Source organism: Giraffa tippelskirchi, chromosome 4, assembly GCF_054371585.1.
Source record: "Giraffa tippelskirchi isolate mGirTip1 chromosome 4, T2T-mGirTip1v1.2.pri, whole genome shotgun sequence".
NCBI lineage: Eukaryota > Metazoa > Chordata > Mammalia > Artiodactyla > Giraffidae > Giraffa > Giraffa tippelskirchi.
In genome coordinates, this window is record NC_137278.1 from 127081548 (window position 1) to 127095685 (window position 14138).

Here is a 14138-nt window from a genome sequence, read left to right on the forward strand (position 1 = left end):
TAGTAGTTTGAACATTCTTTGGTGTTTCCCTTCCTTGAAATTGGAATGAAAACTGACTTTTTCCAGTCCTGTGGCCACTTCTGAGTTTTCCAAATTTGCTGACATGTTGAGTGCAGCACTTTACAGCATCATCTTTAGGATTTGAAATAACTCTACTGGAATTCCATCACCTCCACTAGCTTTGTTCCTGGTAATGCTTCCTAAGTCCCAATGACTTCACCTACAGAATTTACTTTAAGTAACCTTGAATCTGGATATGCCGCTAAGGTAATTCTACAAATAAGGTCTCTGCCTTTATGAAATATTCATCTACCTACCCAACATCTAACTGATAGTATGATTCCACTGGGTCACATGCATTCCTTTCCCTCCTTAATGATTTGCCTTCAAGAAAAGAAGTAATTGGCCAACATGGTTATACTGATTAAATTAAGTATAATTTAATTATACTTTAGCAAGCAAGAAAAAAAAAACCTATCTTTTCTGTCAGAAAGAACCTACCCATAACCTGGGTTCTTAGGGTCTTTTGCACCTTTAGCACACATTTTATATCCTAGATTATATTATTTAATGCAGATGCTCTGGATTTATTACTCTAAGTTTCCAAAGTGCAGACCTAACTCTCATTGTTCCCTGAGATTTCTCCATTCATATCTGGATAGTTTTGTAGTAACAAATTTTACTTTTGATGTGGCTTTATTTGAATGCCAATAACTTTGTTGAGACAAGTCAATGTGAAGAGAAGGTAGGCAATCAGGTGAGATGAAATGCAAACACATTCTAGCCTGAGACCAAAGGCAGAAAGGACAATGTATGCACAAGACTGACTAGCACAGTGGCTTCGCCAAATACCCCCAGTAGTGAGGCAATTCATGCAAATATACCTGTAACACACATTAAGAAGAGAGACAGAGATTGCTGACAGTTCCACAGAAGTTTACAGAACATGATCTCCTTATTTACCATCTGCTACGGGAACAACAGTGCCTAATGCCACTGAGTTTATAGGAGGCAAACAGATCTGAGTTCAGAGTTTCTAGAGCCCAGTACATGTGAGAAAATCTACTTGTCTCCAAGAGAATGTGGTCTACATAACCCAGCATGGGAACTTACCACAAGATGAAAGTTTTACAATGAGAATAATCCCAAGACTTATTAAACCGTTTTCCAAAAATATGCAACAAAGTAAGACAGCCTTCCTGTGAAGTCACTGGCAGTTTAATATATGTGGCAACATATGCACAGACAGTAGAATAATGTAAAGCAGTGTTAGTAGCAGTCTCCTCAGAACTTAGACTCCCTGAATACGAAACACTTCTTGGCCGTGTATACCACATGTCCAAAACAGCTACACACTGTCTCTGTATATCCATTTACTCTTCTTCAACACTTGCTACTTAAAAAAGCTGGTGTGAGATGAAACTTTTATTTAATATGTGCAATATTTAACATGGTGCCCAGAAGCCTTAGATTAACCAACTTTCGTAATAATATGTTGTTGGGAAGGGAAAAATAGGTAGCAAGGCAAGCCTAAATCTTGACCTGCAATAAGATTGAAATATTTCCAATATATCCTGAAAGACCCTCAAAATGATCTGATCCATACTTCTTCCCTGAGAAATACCCACTGTAAAGTCCTTTTCTACTTCTTGGGAAATTCTCCAAGGGAACAGTGAATGCCTTGGTCCTAGCTGCCACAAACAGGTACATGGCCAAAGGTTGGACATTTCTGTTCTCTACTGTATAATTTCTCTTAAAGTTGAAGTTGTACAGACCTCATACTAAAGAAAAATGTAAGTCAAGGTAGTAGGCAATAAGTACAAGCTTGTGGTCCCCTTACTTTCTGTCTACCTGCTTTGGAAAATGAACTGAAACTAGAGAGCAAGGGAAACACAGGGCATTTCTCATGTCTTCTCCTGCCTCAACACACATAGTCTACTGTGAAATAGGGAACCTACACAACCTAAGAGCCACATAAAGACACCCACTCAGAAGGTGGATATTACCAGATATAGCAGGTATAGAAGGAAAGACAACTTACTGAATGGGAGAAAATATTTGCAATGATATATCTAATAAAGGGTTAATACCCAAATAAACGAAAATACTAATTCAAAATATACATGCACCACAATGTTCATTGCATTATTTACAATAGCCAAGACATGGTGCAATGTAAGTATTGATCAACAGTTAAATGGATAAAGAAGGTGTGGTGTGTGTGTGTGTATATATATATCTTACTCAGCCATAGAAAAAGAATGAAAATTTGTCATTTGCAGCAGCATGGATGGGCATGGAAGGCATTAGGCTAAATGAAATAAGTCAGTCGGAGAAAGATAATTACTGTATGGCATCACTTATGTGTATGATTTTAAAAATACAATAAACTAGTGAATATAGCAACAACCAAAAAAGCTGATTCATAGTTACAGAGAACAAACTAGTGGTTACCAGTGCAAGGGGGAGTGGCAGTATAGGGGTGGGAGTGTAGGAGATGCAAACTACTAGGTATAGGATTGGCTACAACGATGTATTATTGGACAACATGAGGAACATAGCCAATATTTTAAAATAACTAAAATAAAACATAACCTTTAAAATTGTATCAAAATAAAATTAAAAAAAAAAAAGCTTCCAGAACCATACGGTTCATAAACATTTCCCTTTTTGAAGTTTATTTTCATAATCCTATCAGGAATTTCCATTAAATAATTTTTGTTCATAACCCTATGACTCTTGTCCTGGTTTCAGTTTATAAATCTTCATCCATACCCAATGAGTTCATATTCCTCCTTGCTCTGAGAAGGCTCCTTTTCAAATTGGAGCTTACAGTTTTAACTGTTCCAACCACTGTAATCCATACTAGAATGCACCCTGTGGGCTGTTCTGCATGCTAATCATTCTGTGAGCTTCTGACTTGAAACCTTTCCAACTCCTTTTCTGCCTGGAATCTCATTATTCTATATTCACTCATGCCTCCCCCTTCTTGGAAGCCTTCCTTGACCACCATCCACACTGGCTTGGAGAGCTGCCCCTCTTAACCTATTTCATCTGCTTCCTCTATCACATTCACTTCTGTTATAATCATTCTCTCCACATCTAGACTCTACATCTTTACAACAGTCGTGTTGCACTGTTTTCTTAAAATATAGCACAAAATACAAGATAAATATATTGATAAATATAGGGTGGAAAGGAGTCAAAAAGGAGCCCCTTGGACAGCAAGGAGGTAAAACCAATCAATCTTAAAGGATATCAACCCTGAATATTCATTGGAAGGATTGATGCTAAAGCTGAAGCTCCAATACCTTGGCCACCTGATGCAAAGAGCCGACTCATTGGAAGAGACCCTGATGCTGGGAAAGACTGAGGGCAGGAGGAGAAGGAGATGACAGATGGTTGAATGGCATCACTGACTCAATAGACATGAATCTGAACAAATCCCAGGAGATGGTGAAGGACAAGGAAGCCTGGCGTACTGTAGTCCATGGGGTCGCTTAGCAACTGAACAACAGCATAAAAGAGAGAGGGAGAAACAATGGAAGGGAGAAGGCCAAAAAATTCATTCAAATGTTACAGTTTCAAGTAAGTAATGAAGACCTAAAGGAAGTTTCATATGGTTAATTTTCTTCTTTGCTTCCTCCTGTCTGTCTCTCCCTTTGGAAGGCAAATTCCATGAGAGTAAGAACTTTGTCAATTCACAGTAGTACCTCACAGGTAACATCTCATGTGGCTTAGAACAGTGTCGAGAATAGGGTAGGTACTTAATGGAAAGCAAAGGCACTGGTAATAGAGTATTAGTATATGGAGTTCTGATAACAGCTCTGCTACTACAGGGTAATGTCTGGACATATCATAGAAAAACCTGAAGTTTTTCTGAAGTTTGTTTTTATAATCCTATCAGGAATTTCTGTTGAATAATTTTTGTTCATTTTGTTCAGTTGATAAAAAAATTCATCAACTGTCCTGTCAAACTTAGGGAATTTGTTCTGATAAACTAGGCAATGGGTATAAAACTTCTCTGAAAATACTCTACATTCCAGGGTTTCAGAAGTTATGCTGAGAAATGTGGGACAATGTTTTGGAAAGTAACATAGAGGTAGGTACAAAAGCCACATGTGAAATGATCCGAAGAAAAAAAATTAAATGCATGAAAGTGATTACTGCCACATTGCTTAAGATAACCCAAACCTGAAAATAACCCAAATGTCTCACGATAATGTGGATTTGGGACTTCCCTGGTCGTCCAGTGTTTAAGAATCCGTCTTTCAAGGCAGGGGACAAGGGTTCAATCCCTGGTCAGGGAACCAAGAGCCCACATGCCATGGAGCAACTAGACCTGTGTGCTGAGACAATGTGCTGAGACAACTAGAGACAATGAAGATCCAGTGCAGCCAAAAATAAATAAATAAATACAATGGATTTAACAAACTGTTGGAGTATTTTGTAATCATTAAAACAAGTTTTAAATAACAAATGAAAAGCATAATAAAACTAAGTAACAATAAATATAAATCCAATCTTGTCTAGACACAGTGAACTCAACTCTATAAAATGAGCATGCATGTTAAGGATAAGAAAAAAGTAAAATAATTGTGTATCAGAAGGATACTTATTGCAAGCCTGGTGAAAGTGGCTTATTGCCTGGTGAAAGTGGCTCAGTTGTGTCTGACTCTTTTGTGACCCCATGGACTGTAGCCCACCAGGTTATTCTATCCATGGAATTCTCCAGGCAAAAATGCTGGAATGGGTAGCGATTGCCTTCTCCAGAGGATCTTCCCGACCCAGGGATCGAACCCAGGTCTCCTGCATTGCAGGCAGATTCTTTACCATCTGAGCCACCAGGGAAGCCCAAGAAGACTGGAGTGGGTAGCCTATCCCTTCTCCAGGGGATCTTCCCCATCCAGGAATTGAACCAGGGTCTCCTGTGCTGCAGGTGGATTCTTTACCAACTGAGCTACCAGGAAACTAGCCTGGACTAAGGCTAATTTCAGCAGAAAAGTAACTTAATATAGTTTATCATCTGGTTCCTAAAATCACTCAAAGTACTGAAGAAACGAATGAAGTGGAAGCTTGTAGGAACACGAGCAGTGTCTCTGCCACAGGACTTGGTCTGGTGAAAAAAACCCCACAAAACCCACAGCTGCTGCCGAGCACTGTGTGTGCGCGCTCAGCCGCGTCTCTTTGTGACCCCGTGGACAGTCGCCCACCAGGCTCCTCTGTCCATGGGATTTTCCAGGCAAGAATACTGGAGTGGGTTGCCATTTCCTACTCCAGGGGATCTTTCTGACCCAGGGATTGAGCCCCAGTCTCTTGCGTCTGCTGCATCAGCAGGCGGATTCTTTACAACTCCTCCACCTGGGAAGTCGCCCAGCGCTAAATGCTAAGAATCTGATTAACACTAATAGTGAATGCTACTCATAAAGTGTGCGGATTCTTTACAACTCCTCCACCTGGGAAGTCGCCCAGCGCTAAATGCTAAGAATCTGATTAACACTAATAGTGAATGCTACTCATAAAGTGTGCTTCTGTGTCAGAATTCCATCCTATTAACACAACCATTGCTCTCTTTGTAACCTGTGTGCTTCTGCCACATATGCCAGCAAAATGAAGACAGTTTTCACACATGCTTATTTCCAGACTAAGGTCTTACGAAAATTGCTAAGATTAGCAGAGCAAATTCACAAACCTGCCTCCTGGTTGCAGGGGAAGCTAGAAACTATAGTCCTATTTCAATGTTGGGAAACTATACACAGCATCCTGCTGCTGCTGCTGCTGCTGCTGCTGCTGCTGCCAAGTCTCTTCAGTCGTGTCCGACTCTGTGCGACCCCATAGACGGCAGCCCACCAGGCTCCCCCGTCACTGGGATTCTCTAGGCAACAACACCGGAGTGGGTTGCCATTTCCTTCTTACTTCTAAAAATTAAAAATAAAATAGCTGACATTATAATCTAGATTTGCAAAGAGAAATTGAGATATGACTATGTTGTAAATTATAGATTGTTTCAAGTTTCCTATAGAGATAATCAAGTCATTGACAAGCAATGACATTTTTCTTTCTCCAACTACTTAACCATGTATTTCCTTTTCTTTTCTTAATGTTCACATGAGAAATCTAGTATAAGGTTGGAAACAAGTAGTGATAGCAGCATTCTCTGAATTGTTCCTGATTTTAAGATAAATGCATTCAGTAATTCAAAAGTATGATATTTGCAGTAGATCATTTGTAAATGACCTTAACTTTTTCATGTTAAGAAAAGTTCACATTTACTTAGCAGGATACCCTCTGGTGAAGGAAATTAGGAGGTACAAACTTTCAGTTATAAAATAGATAAGCCATAGGGATGTAATATACTGCATAAGAAATATGGTCAATAATATTTGTATAGGGACACATGATTACATGGGCTTTCCAGGAGGCTCAGTGGTAAAGAATCCGCTTGCAGTGCAGCAGACCCAGGTTCAATCCCTGGGTCAGAAAGAGCACCTGGAGGAGGGCTTGGCAACCCACTCCAGTATTCTTGCTTGGAGAATCCCATGGCTGGGGGAGCCTGGCAGGCTATATAGTCCATGGGGTCGCAAAGAGTCAGACACGACTGAAGCTACTGAGCATGCATGCATGCACATGATTACATGATGGTCACTTCATAATGTATATAAATGTCAAATCACTATGTGATATACTTGAAACCAACATAATATTGCATGTCAATTATATTTCCATTTTTTAAAATTCCCTTTTACTCTTCACTTGCCAAGACTTTTAGTAACAAATGAATGTTGAATGCTACCAAATGCTATTTCTTCATTTAATCAAGTAAGTATATGTATTTTCTCTTTTAATTTCTCAATATGGTAGACTACAATAATAGACTTATTATCTTAAAATAGTTTTGCTTTCCAGGAAAAACTCCAGTTTTCCTAATGCAGTGTCTTGCCTTTAAAGAGAGTTGGATTCAGATTGCTGCTAATTTGACTATGATTTTTATATCACTTCATAAACATCTACATGATTCTTCTATTGTCCTTAAAAGCTTTTAATATCGAAGGTAGAGTATGTTCATAGAATAAGTAGAATAATATTACCTCTTTTATATCTTCAGAAGGAGTTGTCTAAGTTGGGAACTATTTATTCTTTACTGGTATGACATATAGGGGCTGGAACTTTCTTTTCCACCATCTTGCTGATGTCACTCCCCTAAATTATATATTTATACGTTTGACATTTTATCTGTTTCCAGATACATTATCATAAACATATTTATGACATCCTCCTTATATCTATAGTTATGGTCCCTTTTTTTTTCTACAGATACAGTTCATTTGTGCATGAGCAATAGCCATCCTTAGAAGGAAATTCACTTCTGAGTCCTTCATAAGTAAAGAAATAAATAATATTCATTTATTACTTATTAACTAAAATATAATGTCTATGAGTCCCTTGGGCTATCATCCAATTTTAAAACATCCAGTCCAAACTATCAGAAAAATCAATGTACTAAACATCGTACATCAAGGTAAATGTTCTCCTTCTAACAATAAGTGGGACAAATTCTGGATACACTCCCACATCCTTAGGCAAGGGAAACACAAAAATCATAGAAGATAGTAATGAAGTAGTAGTTGTTGGTGGTTATTACAGTTCAGAGGCAATTATTCAAATTGTGAACATGGGTTAAACATGCCATGACTCAGTACTTTAAGCAGATTCAATGAAATATTCCTAGTTTCATTTATTTTATTCCTAAGTTTCACATTAACACTTAGGAGCTAGACAAAGCACCTCTCCATTTCTTCTGACAACTGATACCTCACTTCTTCTTGGGGAGAAAGACTGCTGCTCCAGTTGGTCAGATTCCAGAGCAAATGTGAAGACATGTTTTTCTGTGAATAAAAGCAATGGGAAATCTTCACTTTGGCTCTTTCTCTTCTAATAATTGTAAGTATAAACTCTTCATCCCCTTCGAGTAGTAACCTCTAAGATTCAGTTTTGGGCAAGGGAAGGAGGGGACCATTTGGGCTTGAAGTCAAAAAAGATACCCATGGGATCTAGCCCAGAGATCCTTAAACATCCCAGTCACAGGCACCTTTAAAATTTTGGGGAAACCTACATACCTCCTCACACATTTTTAAATCAACATTTAGGATTTTTAAATAAATTATTTAAGTTTAAATAGTTCTAAGTGATCTGACTTCCACCACATTAAGATACTGACATTTTAAATAAAACTGTTATTTCACTCTTTTAAAAGGTATCCAATGGAATTGAAATGCCATAGCAATTTTACACCCACTATCAAACATTTTTAAGACAAGATGTTTTTAAAGTTAAAAATTTTATAAAATTCCTTTTTCTCTTTAACCTGTATTTATACCCCACTCCCCGACAAAACTTTATCCTAATATATTCTTATGCTTGAAAGTATTTTATGGATTCCTCTATCATATTCTTCTGCCACACATATATGTATAATATTTAAATCTTTTCAGTAGCCATAAAATTCCATGGGTTGAAAATTTCCTCCTGGATTTAGTTATCATAATTTTTATTTATTCACTATTGATCAAAATAGTACAGTATAAATTCTAAATCTTGACAAATGTGGAACATAAAAATATATCATTGGAAATGCATTCCATAGATGAACTTTTTCCCAATTAGTTCATGTATCTAAGAATGAATATTGCTTAATGCTACAGGGTTCAGCACAACTACTATTTCTATTTTTAGCTTTATTTGTGAGCACTGATAAATTTTTTCAAATTAGTCAGTTGGGAGAAAAGGATAAACTTTTAGCAGTGCCACTCATTTCTTTAAATTCCTTCTAAGTTATGTGTTTTGAAAAATCACATAACCATCTATTATCAAAGAATAATCATCTGTCATGTGACAAATATTTAGAAACCACTTGATTTGCAAAATGATTGGCCATTATTAGAGTCATTCATGTTCTCAGCACTGGTACCATATTTCAAATATTTAATATTAGATATATATTACTTAACTGTTTAATGCCCTAGAATTTTGCACACCAGATTGATGCATATGTTTTGCATGGATGAGAAATATGCTTTTCTTTTTAAAGTAGGAGAAGGAAAATTGTGGAAGAGGAGACGGGAAAGAGAAGCCAACGTGAATCCTTGATGACATGTCAGTTTTCCAGCAAATACATTTTAGGGAAGAATATGTGAAAATTAAGAATCTGGACATTTATTCTCGTGAAGCTATCTGTAACTGTACAGCTCTAAGGTATGGTCATCTAGTTTTGAGATTGTTGTTATTCTTGTTGTTCAGTCACCCAATTGTGTCTGATTCTTTGCAAGCCCATGGATTGCAGCACACCAGTCCTCCCTGTCCCTTAGCATCTCCCAAAGTTTGCCCAAGTTCATGTCCTTTGCATCAGTGATGCCATCCAGCCATCTCATCCTCTGATGCCCTCTTCTCCTTCTGCCCTCAATCTTTCCCAGCATCAGGGACTTTTCCAATGAGTTGGCTAAATGCATCAGGTGACCAGAGTACTGGAGCTTCAGCTTCAGCCTCAGCATCAGTCCCTTCCAATGAGAATTCAGGGTTGATTTCCCCTAAGATTTACTAGTTTGATCTCCTTGCTGTCCAAAGGACTTTCGGGAGTCTTCTCCAGCACCACAGTTCAAAGGCATCAATTCTTTGGCGCTCTGCCTTCTTTACAGTCCAGCTCTCACAACCGTATGTGACAACTGGGAAGACCGTAGCCTTCACTATATGGATGTTTGTCAGCAGAGTAATGTCTCTGCTTTTCAACACTGCCTAGGTTTGTCATAGCTTTCCTGCTGAGAAGCAGTCATCTTCTGACATCATGGCTGCAGTCACCATCCACAGTGATTTTAGAGCCCAAGAAGAGGAAATCTGTCACTACTTCCACATTTTCTCCTTCTATTTGCCATGAAGTATTGGGGCCGGATGCCATGATCTTAGTTTTTTTAATACTTAGTTTTAAGCCAGCTCTTTCACTTTCCTCCTTCACCCTCATCAAGAGGCTCTTTAGTTCCTCTTCACTTTCTACCATTAGAGTGATATCATCCACATATCTGAGGTTGTTGATGTTTCTCCCTCCTATCTTGATTCCAGCTTGTAACTCATCCAGCCTGGCATTTCTCGTGATGTGCAAAAGTCAGAATCTTGAATGGAACAACCGACTGGTTCAAGATTCTGACTTTTGCTTCCTGACCTTCATACAGGTTTCTCAGGAGACAGGTAAAATGGTCTGGTATTTCCTCTCTTTAAGAGCTTTCCACAGTTTGTTATGACCCACACAGTCAAAGGCTTTAAGCGTAGTTGATGAAACAGAGGTAGGTGTTTTTCTGGAATTTCTTTGCTTTCTCTATGATCCAGCGAATGTTGGCAATTTGATCTCTGGTTCCTAACCAGAACATCTGGAAGTTCTTGGTTCGCATAATGCTGAAGCCTGGCATGCAAGATTTTAAGCATGATCTTCCTAGCATGAGAGATGAGTGCAACTGTCCAATGGTTAGGACATTGTTTAGTACTACCCTTCTTGATATTATTAGCCTAACCCAATTTACAGGGCTTCCCCGGTGGCTCATGGGTAAAAGAAGCTGCCTGCAATGCAGGACCCACAACAGTCATGTGTTCAATTCCCAGACAGGGAAGATCCCCTGAAGGAGAGCATGGCAACCCACTCCAGTATTCTTGCCTGGAGAATCCCATGGACAAAGGAGCCTGGCGGGCTATAGTCCACAGGGTCACAAAGGCTCAGACATGACTGAATTGATTTAGTGCACACAAAATCCAATTTACAAGATACCTCTAACTTAGGAAACAAGTACAAGATAGTGATTGGTCAGTCTAATTCAATAACTGCTCAATAACTGACTACTAAGAAGCAGGTTGTAAAAATGTACAACAAAGAGCAAGAAGGATATGCTTCGGGCCCTTCCAGAGTGAGGTAGTTAAAAGGACAAACATTGGGTGGAAACATTGAGTGTTGATGTCAGGGATTAAAATATAAAGGATGACTGAGCAAGTACTGAATTCCTCAGTTTGTGGCAGGAAGGTCTGGAAACGAGGATGGTGCCAGCTGGTGCAGGTAAATGAAGTTGCTGGCTCTGAACATGAAGTGCAGGATCACGAACAGTCTCCACCTGTGGAGGCCAGGAGACGAAGCATCACCAGGGGAGAGCCAGGTCTCAGTGAAGCCAAGAAAGATGGGGAAAGAGGTGGGAAACATAAAGTGAAAATGCTAGTCGCTCTGTCATGTCTGACTCTTTGCGACCCTATGGACTGTAGCCCACCAGGCTCCTCTGTCCATGGAATTCTCCAAGCAAGAATACTGGAGTGAGTTGCCATGCCCTTCTCTAGGAGATCTTCCCAATGCAGGGATGGAACTCAGGTCTCCTGCACTGAAGGTGGATTCTTTACCTCTGAGCCACCAGGGAAGCCTTAACCACATACCAAACCTTACTGCTTTTGCTTTTCTTGATTCCTTTGTAGATTTCTCTCCCTAAGGACCTCTGCTCAGAAGAACGGTGGCTTTACCCAGGCGGAATGTTCGTGAGTTTCTCTAGCATTAAGAAAAAGAACTTGGAGGTTATGGCATCTGCCATAAAGGATAGGACAAGCTTAAATATCTTCCAGCTCCTTCAGGAAATGGAGAAACAGAAGGAGCAGAAGAGGCTGCTGGCACTGTGAGTGTCCACAGGCCAATCTCAGCAGCCAGATGCCTGGAATCCTGGAGCCCAAGGAAAGGAGAAAAGCCAGAATGTTAGGTTTCATCTAAGGGTGAAGAAGGAGATCTCAGAAAATTCCTGTGGATGCAAGATACCAGTATTAGTGCCTCAGATCCAATTCTTTGAAAAGTGAAACATTTTATTCTCCCAGTAGTTGACTCTTTTCCACTAATAAGCTTTTGACATTGATGCTGAAAATGAAAACATAATCAGTAGAAGCCCAGGCCCGCCATAGCTCCAGGGGAAGCTACCAGGCTCCACCCAGGCCCCCAGGGAAAGATTCAAGTGACTGTAACTGAGAAAGAGAAGGAAATATTCTTGACAGTCAAGTTTTCTGTGGGACCAAAGAGCAGAATATTCAATTCAGAGACGTTATTTCTGTATGGAGAAATGAAAATGGAAGGAAACCAAAATTGTTCAATACAGGATATTTTATTTTTTTATTTTATTTTTTTTTATAAATTTATTTATTTTAGTTGGGGGCTAATTACTTTACAATATTGTAATAGTTTTTGCCATACATTGACATGAATCAGCCATGGGTTTACATGTGTTCCCCTTCCTGGACCCCCCACCCACCTCCCTCCCCATCCCATCCTTCTGGATCATCCCATTGCCCCGGCCCTGAGCCCTTGTCACATGCATCGAACATGGAATGGTGTTCTGTTTCACATATGATAATATACATGTTTCAATGCTATTCTCCCAGAACGTCCCACCCTCACCCTCAAAAATTGTTGTTTTTTAATTACTGGTATTGTTTTAAATTTGTGTCTACTGCCCTCTGGTGGTCATTTTAAAAACTACATGGTGACCAAATTTGTACACTGTCAAGTGAAAAAGTTTTAGTTGCTCAGTCGTGTCCGACTCTTTGCCACCCCATGGACTGTAGTCTGCCAGGCTCCTCTGTCCATGGGATTCTCCAGGCAGGAATTCTGTATTGGGTTGCCATTCCCTTCAGGGGATCTTCCCCATCCAGGGATTGAACCCAGGCCTCCCTCATTGCAGGCAGATTCTTTACCATCTATATCCAAGGGTAAAAACAGGAAGAGGGAAAAAGCAGAGGCAAACGCTTATTGAAAACTAACTGAATTAAGTTCTACATAGTTCATGAGCTTCTCTGGTAATGTCAAAGAAGCTATATGCTCAATAGTTTTGGTCTCAGGTGGGTGTATACGTGATATATCATTGATTTTCCACAGCATTAAATGCAGGAGATGTAAGACACATGGGTTCGATCCCTGGGTTGGGCAGATCCCTGGAGGAGGGCATAGAAACCCACTCCAGTTTCTTGCCTGGAGAATCCCATGGACAGAGGAGCCTGGTGGGCTGCAGTTAATGGGGTGGCAAAGAGTCGGACATGACTGAAACAACTTAGCACACACACACACAGCTGTAGTAGAGCCTTCAGGCTCTAAAGCCAGGCTGCCAGCATTTGAATCCCAACTTGGGCACTGGAAGATGTTGGGAAAGTTATTTAATTTCTCTTGATTCCCTCTTCCACATCTAAAGAATGAGATTAAAAATAGCACCTGAGAAAAGCTAATTTATAAATGTAAATTGTCTAGAACAGTGCCTGGCACATGGTATCTGATCAATAAAATGTTAACTATCACTTTTCCAAGGAGCTTACCCTAGGTTCATTAAACTCAAAAGAAAAGATAAAGAAGTGAACAGTCTCCACTTGCCTGTTCACTCTTACCCAGAAAAGAGGAATATGGTTATGACTGGTCGGATTTCTAACTGGATCCAGTATCTAAGAGTCAGAAAATTCATATATAAATAGGCCTCTCCTGTTAAGTAGGTTTCCCTGGTGGCTCAGCGGTATAGAATCTTCTTGTGATGCAGGAGCCACGGGGATGTGCCTTCGATCCGTGGGTTGGGAAGAGCCCATAGAGAAGGGCATGGCAGCCCACTCCAGTATTCTTGCCTGGAGAATCCCGTGGACGGAGGAACCTGAAGGGCCACAGTCCCTAGGGTCACAAAGAGTTGGACACGACTGAAGCGATGAGCATCACGCACCACTCCTGTTAAGGGCCACTTGTTCCATTTCTATTGGTTATCTCAGGTGTGGTTTTGCATCATCAGAATCCTTCATGCATGACTTTGGGCTTATGGAGAACCCACTTTAAAAGCCTGCTTCTCATTTCTCACAAGCTGCACGTGATGTAGCCTCCAGCCCCTCCTCTGCTTTTTTATCATTTTTATTAATTTTATTTATTTTTGGCCGCACTGGGTCTTTGTTGCATGCATGGGTGTTCTCTAGTTGCAGTGCACAGGCTCTTCATTGCAGTGGCTTCTTTTGTTGCAGAGCACAGGCTCTAGGCTCATAGGCTTCAGTAGCTGTGGTGCACGGGCTTAGTTGTCCTGAAGCATGTGGGATCTTCCTGGACCAGGGATCGAACTCTT

The 14138-nt window shown here is 40.0% G+C and overlaps 1 long non-coding RNA gene across 1 annotated transcript; it reads left to right on the plus strand.

Annotated features, from left to right (window-relative positions):
- The first annotated feature begins 1018 nt into the window (after positions 1-1018).
- Positions 1019-12142, plus strand: LOC145546170 (uncharacterized). The gene is made up of 6 exons (XR_014082622.1): positions 1019-3588; positions 4047-4102; positions 6949-7051; positions 7752-7941; positions 9089-9252; positions 11494-12142. It is a non-coding gene; the product is annotated as an uncharacterized LOC145546170 (long non-coding RNA).
- Positions 12143-14138: the final 1996 nt, after the last annotated feature.